Below are 12,014 nucleotides of genomic sequence, written 5' to 3'. Positions count from 1 at the left end.
CTATTGGGAATCTATTGAATTCACCATGATACTTAGATTCCGTTCCTTAAAATGTTGCTATATATTGAAAAGCACACTCATACAAGCATGTCCCATTGGGAACTCACTGAATTCGCGTAGATATTTTCACTTTATTCGTGAAAATTTTTCTATATCCCGAACAGTCCACTTATTACTCCTGTGGTCTATTGGGAACTCACCGAATTCACCAAGTTACTGAGATTCGGATCAACAAATTTTGATAAATCCTTAAAAGTACACATATTACAATAGCCTGCTCTTGGGAACTAACTGAATTCAAAAAGAAACAGTGTTTCAGTTCGTTAAAACGTTGCTCAATCTTGAATAACAAACTTATTACATGCGGATCCTATAAGGAACCTACTGAATTAACCATGATACGTAGATTCCGTTCCTTAAAACGTTGCTATATATTAAAGCACACTCATACAAGCATGTGCCATTGGGAACTCAGAGAAATCGCCTAGAAAATTTGATTCCATTCGTGAAAATTTTTCTATATCCCGAACTTATTACTACTGAGCCCTATTGGGAAGTAATTGAATTCACCAATTACTGAGATTCGGCTCAACAAATTTTGATAAATGTTTAAAAGTACACAATTACAAGAGCCTGCTACTGGGAACAAACTGAATTCACAAAGAAACGGTGTTTCAGTTCGTTAAAACGTTGCTCTATCTTGAATAACAAGCTTATTACTTGTGAATCCTATTGGGAACTTACTGAAATAACCATGATAATTAGATTCCGTTCCTTAAACTCTTGCTATATATTGTTAACACACTCATACAAGCATGTCCCATTGGGAACTTACTGAATTCGCCTAGAAATTTTGATTTATTCGTGAAATTTTTCTATATCGCGAACAGTCCACTTATTACTACTGCGGCCTTTTGGGTCTAACCGAATTCACCAAGTTACAGAGTTTCGACTCACCAAATTTTGATAAATCTTTAAAAGTACACATATTACAAGAGCCTTCTACTGGGAACTAACTGAATGAACAAAGAAACAGTGTTTCAGTTCGTTAAAACTTTGCTCTATCTTGAATAACAAGCTTATTACATGCGAATCCTATTGGGAACCTACTGAATTCACCATGATACTTAGATTCCTCTCCGTAAAATGTTCCTAGATATTGAGAAGCACAATCATACAAGCATGTCCCAGTGGGTACTGATTGACTTTGCCTAGAAATTTTGATCCCATTCGTCAAAATTTTTCTATATCCTGAACAGTCCACTTAATACTACTGCGGCTATTGGAAAGTAACCGGTTTTATCAAGTTACTGAGATTCGGCTCACCAAATTTGATAAATCTTTAAAAGTACACATATCAAAAGAGCCTGCTACTCAGAACTAATTGAATTCACAAAGAAACAGTGTTTCAGTTCGTTAAAACGTTGCTCTATCTTGAATAACAAGCTTATTACATGGGAATCCTATTGGGAACCTACTGAATTCACCATGATACTTAGATTCCGATCTTTAAAATATTGCTATATACACAAAAGCACACTCATACAAGCATGTCCCATTGGGAACTCACTGAATTTGCCTAGAAATTTTGATTCCATTGGTGAAAATTTTTCTATATCCCAACCAGTCCAATTACTACTACTGCGGCCTATTGGGAACTAACTGAATTCACCAAGTTACTGAGATTCGGCTCACCAAATTTTGATAAATGTTTAAAAGTACACAATTACAAGAGCCTGCTACTGGGAACTAACTAAATTCACAAAGAAACAGTGTTTCAGTTCATTCAAATGTTGCTCTATCTTTAATAACATGCTTATTACATATGAATCCTATTGGGAACCTACTGAAATAACCATGTTACTTAGATTCCGTTCCGTAAAATGTTGCTATATATTGAAAAGCACACTCATACAAGCATGTCCCATTGGGAACTCACTGAATTCGCCTAGAAATTTTGATTCCATTCGTGAACATTTTTCTATATCCTGAACAGTCCACTTATTACTACTGCGGCCTATTGGGAACTAACCGAATTCACCAACTTTCTGAGATTTGGCTCACCAAATTTTGATAAATCTTTAAAAGAACACAATTACAAGAGCCTGCTACTGGTAACTAACTGAATTCACAAAGAAGCAGTGTTTCAGTTCGTTAAAACTTTGCTCTATCTTGAATAATAAGCTGATTCCCTGCGAATCCTATTGGGAACCTACTGAATTCACAATGATACTTAGATTCCGTTCTTTTAAATGTTGCTATATATTGAAAAGCACACTCATACAAGCATGTCCCATTGGGAACTCACTGAATTTGCCAAGAAATTTTGATTCCATTGGTGAAAATTTTTCTATATCCCAACCAGTCCAATTACTACTACTGCGGCCTATTGGGAACTAACTGAATTCACCAAGTTACTGAGATTCGGCTCACCATATTTTGATAAATGTTTAAAAGTACACAATTACAAGAGCCTGCTACTGGGAACTAACTAAATTCACAAAGAAACAGTGTTTCAGTTCGTTCAAATATTGCTCTATCTTGAATAACATGCTTATTACATATGAATCCTATTGGGAACCTACTGAATTCACCATGATACTTAGATTCCGTTCTTTTAAATGTTGCTATATATTGAAAAGCACACTCATACAAGCATGTCCCATTGGGAACTCACTGAATTTGCCTAGAAATTTTGATTCCATTGGTGAAAATTTTTCTATATCCCGAAAAGTCCACTCCTTACTACTGACCCCTATTGGGAAGAAATTGAATTCACCAAGTTACTGAGATTCGGCTCAACAAATTTGGATAAATCTTTAAAAGTATACATATTACAAAGCCTGCTACTGGGAACAAACTGAATTCACAAAGACACAGTGTTTCAGTTCGTTAAAACGTTGCTCTATCTTGAATAACAAGCTTATTACTTGCGAATCCTATTGGGAACCTACTGAAATAACCATGATACTTAGATTCCGTTCCTTAAACTCTTGCTATATATTGTTAACACACTCATTCAAGCATGTCTCATTGGGAACTTACTGAATTCGCCTAGAAATTTTGATTTATTCGTGAAAAATTTTCTATATCGCGAACAGTCCACTTATTACTACTGCGGCCTTTTGGGTCTAACCGAATTCACCAAGTTACAGAGATTCGACTCACAAAATTTTGATAAATCTTTAAAAGTACACATATTACAAGAGCCTTCTACTGGGACCTAACTGAATGAACAAAGATACAGTGTTTCAGTTCTTTAAAACTTTGCTCTACCATGAATAACAAGCTTATTTCATGTGAATCCTATTGGGAACCTACTGAATTCACCATGATACTTAGATTCCTCTCCGTAAAATGTTGCTAGATATTGAAAAGCACAATCATACAAGCATGTCCCATTGGTAACTGATTGACTTCGCCTAGAAATTTTGATTACATTCGTGAAAATTTTTCTATATCCCGACCAGTCCACTTAATACTATTGCGGCCTATTGGAAACTAACCGATTTCACCAAGTTACTGAGATTCCGCTCAAAAATTTGATAAATCTTTAAAAGTACACATATTAAAAGAGCCTGCTACTGGTAACTAACTGAATTCAAAAAGAAACAGTGTTTCAGTTCGTTAAAACGTTGCTCTATCTTGAATAACAAGCTTATTACATGCGAATCCTATAGGGAACCTACTGAATTCACCATGATACTTAGATTCCGTTCCTTAAAATGTTGCTATATATTAAAGCACACTCATACAAGCATGTCCCATTGGGAACTCACTGAATTCGCCTAGAAATTTTGACTCCATTCGTGAAAATTTTTCTATATCCCGAACTTATTACTACTGAGCCCTATTGGAAAAAATTGAATTCACCAAGTTACCGAGATTCGGCTCAACAATTTTTGATAAATCTTTAAAAGTATACATATTACAAGAGCCTGCTACTGGGAACCAACTGAATGAACAAAGAAACAGTGTTTCATTTCGATAAAACCTTGCTCTATCTTGAATAACAAGCTTATTACTTGCGAATCCTATTGGGAACCTACTGAAATAACCATGATACTCCGATTCCGTTCCTTAAACTGTTGCTATATATTGTTAACACACTCATACAAGCATGTCCCATTGGGAACTTACTGAATTCGCCTAGAAATTTTGATTTATTCGTAAAAAAATTTCTATATCGTGAACAGTCCACTTATTACTACTGCGGCCTATTGGGAACTAAGTGAATTCACAAAGTTACTGAGATTCATCTCCACAAATCTTGATAAATCTTTAAAAGTACACATATTACAAGAGCCAACTACTGGGAACTAACTGAATTCACAAAGAAACAGTGTTTCAGTTCGTTCAAACATTGCTCTATCTTGAATAACATGCTTATTACATGCGAATCCTTTTGAGAAACTACAGAATTCAACATGATACTTAGATTCCATTCCTTAATGTTGCTATATCTTGAAGCACACACTCACACAAGCATGTCCCTTTGGGAACTCACTGTATTCGAAGAGATATTTTGGTTCCATTCGTGAAATTTTTTCTATATCCCGAACAGTCCACTTATTACTACTGCGGCCTATAGGGAACTAACTCAATTCACCTAGTTACTGAGATTCGGCTCACCAATTTTGATAAATCTTTAAAAGTACACATATTACAAGAACGTGCTAATGGGGACTAACTTCATTCACAAAGAACCAGTGTTTCAATTCGTTAAATGTTGCTCTATCTTGTATAACAAGCTTATTGCAGGCGAGTCCTATTGGGAACCTACTGTATTCACCAAGATACTTAGATTCCATTCGTTAAAATGTTGCTATATATTGAAAAGCACACTCATACAAGAATGTCCCATTGGAACTCACTGAATTCGCCTAGAAATTTTGATTCTATTCGTGAAAATTTTTCTATATCCCGAACAGTCCACTTATTACTAATGCGGCCTAGTGAGAACTAACAGAATTCAAGAAGTTACTGAGATTCTGCCCACGATATTTTGATAGTTCTTTAAAAGTACTCATATTACAAGTACGTGCTAAAGGGAACTATCTGAATTTACGAAGTAACAGTGTTTCAGTTCGTTAAAACGTTGCTCTATCTTGAATAACAAGCTTATTACTTGCGAATCCTATTGGGAACCTACTGTATTCACCATGATGCTTAGATTCCGTTCCCTAAAATGTTGCTGTATATTGAAAAGCACACTCATACAAGCATGGTTCATTGGGAACTCACTGAATTCGCCTAGAAATTTTGATTCCATTCGTGACACTTTTTCTATATCCCGAACAGTCCACTTATTACCACTGCGGCCTATTGGGAACTAACTGAATTCACCAAGTTACTTAGATTCGGCTCAACAATTTTGTTAAATCTTTAAAAGTACACATATTACAAGAGCCTGCTACTGGGAAGTAACTGAATTCACAAAGAAACATTGTTTCTGTTCCTTAAAACGTTGCTCTATCTTGAATAACAAGCTTATTACAAGCGAATACTTTTGAGAAGCTACTGAATTCACCATGATACTTAGATTCCGTTCCTTAAACTGTTGCTATATCTTGAAGCACACACTCACACAAGCATGTCCCATTGGGAACTCACTGAATTCGAAGAGATATTTTGGTTCCATTCGTGAAATTTTTTCTATATCCCGAACAGTCCACTTATTACTACTGCGGCCTATATGGAACTAACTGAATTCACCAAGTTACTGAGATTTGGCTCACCAAATTTTAATAAATCTTTAAAAGTACACATATTACAAGAACCTGCTAATGGGAACTAACTTCATTCGAAGAACCAGTGTTTCAGTTCGTTAAAACGTTGCTTTATCTTGAATAACATGCTTATTACGTGCGAATCCTACTGGTAACCTACTGAATTCACGATGACACTTATATTCTGTTCATGAAAATGGTGCTATATAGTGAAAAGCACACAAGTACAAGCATGTCCCATTGGGAACTCAATGAATTCGCCTAGAAATTATGATTCAATTCGTGAAAATTTTTCGATATCCCATAGAGTCCACTTATTAGTACTGCGGCCTGTTAGGAACTAACTGAATTCAAGAAGTTACTGAGATTCGGCTGAACAAATTTTGATAAATCTTTAAAAGTACACATATTACAAGAGCCTGCTACTTGGAACTAACTGAATTAAAAAAGAGACATTGTTTCTGTTCGTTAAAACGTTGCTCTATCTTGAATAACATGCTTATTACATCCGAATCCTTTTGAGAAACTACAGAATTCAACATGATACTTAGATTCCATTCCTTAATGTTGCTATATCTTGAAGCACACACTCACACAAGCATGTCTCTTTGGGTACTCACTGAATACGAAGAGACATTTTGGTTCCATTCGTGAAATTTTTTCTATATCCCGAACAGTCCACTTATTACTACTGCGGCCTATAGGGAACTAACTCAATTCACCAAGTTACTGAGATTTGGCTCACCAAATTTTTATATCTTTAAAAGTACACATATTACAAGAACCTGCTAATGAGAACTAACTTCATTCACAAAGAACCAGAGTTTCTGTTCGTTAAAACGTTGCTTTATCTTGAATAACATGCTTATTACGTGCGAATCCTACTGGTAACCTACTGAATTCACGATGACACTTATTTTCTGTTCGTTAAAATGGTGCTATATATTGAAAAGCACCCTAATACAAGCATGTCCCTTTGGGAACTCACTGAATTCGTCTAGAAATTATGATTCCATTCGTGAAAATTTTTCTATATCCTGAAGAGTCCACTTATTACTACTGCGGCCTATTCGGAACTAACTGAATTCAAGAAGTTACTGAGATTCTGCTGAACAAATTTATATAAATCTTTAAAAGTACACATATTACAAAAGCCTGCTACTGGGATCTAATGGAATTCACAAAGAAACAGTGTTTCAGTTCATTAAAACGTTGCTCTATCTTGAATAACAAGCTTATTACATGCGAATCCTATTGGGAACCTACAGTATTCACCAAGATACTTAGATTCCGTTCCTTAAAATGTTGCTATATATTGAGAAGCACACTCATACAAACATTTCCCATTGGGAACTCACTGAATTCGCCTAGAAATTTTCATTCCATTCGTGACAATTTTTCTATATCCCGAACAGTCCACTTATTACTACTGCGGCCTTTTGGGAACTAAGTGAATTCACAAAGTTACTGAAATTCATCTCACCAAATTTTGATAAATCATTAAAAGTACACATATTACAAGAGCCTGCTACAGGGAACTAACTGAATTCACAAAGAAACAGTGTTTCAGTTCGTTAAAACGTTGCTCTATCTTGAAAAACAAGCTATTACATGCGAATCCTACTGGGAACCTATAGAATTCACCATGATACTTAGATTCCATTCCGTAAAATGTTGCAATATAATGAAAAGCACAATCATACAAGCATGTCCCATTGGGAACACACTGATTTCACCTAGAAATTTTGATTCCATTCCTGAAAATTTTCCTACATCCCGAACAGTCCACTTATTACTACTGAGCCCTATTGGGAAGAAAATGAATTCACAAAGTATCTGAGATTCGGCTGAACAAATTTTGATAAATCTTTAAAAGTATACATATTACAAGAGCCTGCTACTGGGTACAAACTGAATTCACAAAGAAACAGTGTTTCAGTTCGTTAAAACGTTGCTCTATCTTGAATAACAAGCTTATTATATGCGAATCCTATTGGGAACCTACTGAATTCACCATGATACTTAGAATCCGTTCCTTATAATGTTATTATATATTGACAAGCACACTCATACGAGCATGTCCCATTGGGAACTCCATGAATTCGCCTAGAAATTTTGATTCCAATTGTGAAAATTTTTCTATATCCCGAACAGTCCACTTATTACTACTGCGGCCTATTGGGAACTAAGTGAATTCACATAGTTACTGATATTCGGCTCACCAAATTTTGATAAATCTTTAAAAGTACACATATTACAAGAGCATCCTACTGGGAACTATCTGAATTCACCAAGAAACAGAGTTTAAGTTCGTTAAACGTTGCTCTATCTTGAATAACAAGCTTATTACTTTCGAATCCTATTGGGAACCTATTGAATTCACCATCATACTTAGATTCATTTCCTTAAAATGTTGCTATATATTGAAAAACACACTCATGCAAGCATGTCCCATTGGGAATTCACTGAATACACATAGAAATTTTGATTCCATTCGTGAACATTTTTCTATATCCCGAACAGTCCACTTAATACTACTGAGGCCTATTGGGAACTAACCGAATTCACCAACTTACTGACATTCGGCTCACCAATTTTTGATAAATCTTTAAAAGCACAAAATTGCAAGAGCCTGCTACTGGGAACTAACTGAATTCACAAAGAAACAGTGTTTCAGTTCGTTAAAACGTTGCTCTATCTTGAATAACAAGCTTATAACATGCGAATCCTATGGGGAACCTACTGAATTCACCATAATACTTAGATTCCGTTCCTTAAACTGTTGCTATATATTGAAAAGCACACTCATACTAGCATGTCCCATTGGGAACTCACGGAATTCGCCTAGAAATTTGGATTCCATTCGTGAAAGTTTTTATATATCCCGAATAGTCCACGTATTACTACTGTGGCCTATTGGGAACTAATTGAATTCACCAAGTTCCTGAGATTCATTTCACCAAATTTTGATTAATCTTTAAAAGTACACATATTACAAGAGCCTGCTACTGGGAACTAACTGAATTCACAAAGAAACAGTGGTTCAGTTCGTTAAAACGTTGCTCTATCTTGAATAACAAGCTTATTACTCGCGAATCCTATTGGGACCTATTGAATTCAACATGATACTTAGATTCCGTTCCTTAAAATGTTGCTATATATTGAAAAGCACACTCATACAAGCATGTCCCATTGGGACCTCACTGAATTCGCCTAGAAATTTTGATTCCATTCCTGAAAATTTTTCTATATCCCGAACAGTCCACTTATTACTACTGAGCCCTATTGGGAAGAAAATGAATTCACCGAGTTACTGAGATTCGGCTCAACAAATTTTGATAAATCTTTGAAAGTATAAATATTACAAGAGCCTGCTACTGGGAACTAACTGAATTCACAAAGAAACAGTGTTTCAGTTCGTTAAAAGGTTGCTCTATCTTAAAAACAAGCTTATTACATGCGAATCCTATTGGGAAACTATTGAATTCACCATTATACTTAGATTCCGTTCCTTAAAATGCTGCTATATATTGAAAAGCACACTCATACAAGCATGTCCCATTGGGAACACACTGAATTCACCTAGTAATTTTCATTCCATTCGTGACAATATTTCTATATCCCGAACAGTCCACTCATTACTACTGCGGCCTATTGGGAACTACGTGAATTCACATTGTTACTGAGATTCATCTCACCAAATTTTGATTAATCTTTAAAAGTACACATATTAAAGAGTCTGCTACTGGGAACTAACTGAATTCACCAAGACACAGTGTTTCAGTTCGTTAAAAATTTGCTCTATCTTGAATAACGAGGTTATTACTTGCGAATCCTATTGGGAACCTACTGAATTCACCATGATACTTAGATTCCGTTCCTTAAAATGTTTCTATATATTGAAAAACACACTCATATAAGCATGTACCATTGGGAACTCACTGAATTCGCCTAGAAATTTTGATTCCATTCGTGAAAATTTTTCGATATCCCGAACAGTCCACTTATTACTACTGTGGCCTATTTGAAACTAATCGAATTCACGAAGTTACAGAGATTCGGCTCACCAAATTTTGATAAATGTTTAAAAGCACACAATTACAAGAGCCTGCTACTGGGAACTAACTGAATTCACAAAGAAACTGTTTCAGTTCATTAAAACGTTACTCTATCTTGAATAATATGCTTATTACATGAGAATCCAATTGGGAACCTACTGAATTCACCATGATACTTAGATTCCGTTCCTTAAAATGTTGCTATATATTGAAAAGCACACTCATACAAGCATGTCCCATCGGGAACTCACTGATTTCACATAGAAATTTTGATTCCATTCGTGAAAATTTTTCGATATCCCCAACAGTCCACTTATTAGTACTGCGGCCTATTGGGAACTAAGTGAATTCACCAAGTTCCTGACATTCTGCTCACCAAATTTTGAGAAATCTTTAAAAGTACACATATTACAAGAGCCTGCTACTGGGAACTAACTTAATTCACAAAGAAACATGTTTCAGTTCTTTAAACGTTTCTCTGTCTTGAATAACAAGCTCATTACATGTGAATCCTATTGGGAACCTATTGAATTTACCATGATACTTAGATTCCGTTCCTTAAAATGTTGCTATACATTGAAAAGCACACTCATACAAGCATGTCCCATTGGGAACTCCCTGAATTCGCCTAGAAATTTTGATTTCATTCGTGAAAATTTTTCTATATCCTGAACAGTCCACTTATTACTACTGAGCCCTATTGGGAAGAAACTGAATTCACCAAGTATGTGAGTTTCTGCTCACCAAATTTTGATAAATATTTAAAAGCACAAAATTACAAGAGTCTGCTACTTGGAACTAACTGAATTCACAAAGAAACAGTGTTTCAGTTCGTTAAAACGTTGCTCTATCTTGAATAACAAGCTTATTATATGCGAATCCTATTGGGAACCTACTGAATTCACCATGATACTTAGATTCCGTCCTTAAAATGTTGCTATATACTTAAAAGCACACTCATACAAGCATGTCCCATTGGGAACTCACTGAATTCGCCTAGAAATTTTGATTCCATTCGTGAAAATTTTTGTATATCTCCAACAGTCAACTTATTACTACTGCGGCCTATTTGGAACTAAGTGAATTCACCAAGTTCCTGACATTCGGCTCACCAAATATTGAGAACTCTTTAAAAGTACACATATTACAAGAGCCTGCTACTGGGAACTAACTGAATTCACAAAGAAACAGTGTTTCAGTTCGTTAAAAAGTTGCTCTATCTTGAATAACAAATTTATTACATGCGAATCCAATTGGGAACCTATTGAATTCACCATGATACTTAGATTCCGTTCCTTAAAATGTTGCTATATATTGAAAAGCACACTCATACAAGCATGTCCCATTGGGAACTCACTGAATTCGCCTAGAAATTTTGATTTCATTCGTGAATACTTTTCTATATCCCGAACAGTCCAATTATTACTACTGAGCCCTATTGGGAAAAACTGAATTCACCAAGTATCTGAGACTCGGCTCAACAAATTTTGATAAATCTTTAAAAGTATACATACTACAAGAGCCTGCTAGTGGGAACTAACTAAATTCACAAAGAAACAGTGTTTGAGTTCGTTAAAATGTTGCTCTATCTTGAATAACAAGCTTATTATATGCGAATCCTATTGAGAACCTACTGAATTCACCATGATACTTAGATTCCGTTCGTTAAACTGTTGCTATATATTGAAAAGAACACTCATACAAGCATGTCCCATTGGGAACTCACTAAATTCGCCTAGAAATTTTGATTCCATTCGTGATAATTTTTCTATATCCCGAACAGTCCACTTATTACTACTTCGGCCTATTGGGAACTACCCGAATTCACGAAGTTACTGAGATTCGGCTAATCAAATTTGATAAATCTTTAAAAGCACACAATTACAAGAGCCTGCTACTGGGAACTAACTGAATTCACAAAGAAACAGTGATTCAGTTCGTTAAAACGTTGCTCTATCTTGAATAACAAGCTTATTACATGCGAATCCTATTGGGAACCTACTGAATTCACCATGATACTTAGATTCCGTTCGTTAAAATGTTGCTATATATTGAAAAGCACACCCATAGAAGCATGTCCCATTGGGAACTCACAGAATTCGCCTAGAAATTTCGATTGCATTTGTGAAAATTTTTCTATATCCCGAACAGTCCACTTATTACTACTGAGCCCTATTGGGAATAAACTGAATTCACCAAGTATCTGGGATTCAGCTCTACAAATTTT

Source organism: Rattus norvegicus, chromosome 7 (assembly GCF_021556685.1).
Source record: "Rattus norvegicus strain SHRSP/BbbUtx chromosome 7, alternate assembly SHRSP_T2T, whole genome shotgun sequence".
In the NCBI taxonomy this organism is placed as follows: domain Eukaryota; kingdom Metazoa; phylum Chordata; class Mammalia; order Rodentia; family Muridae; genus Rattus; species Rattus norvegicus.
The sequence above is the reverse complement of the archived record's forward strand: the minus strand, read 5'-3'. Positions refer to the sequence as shown.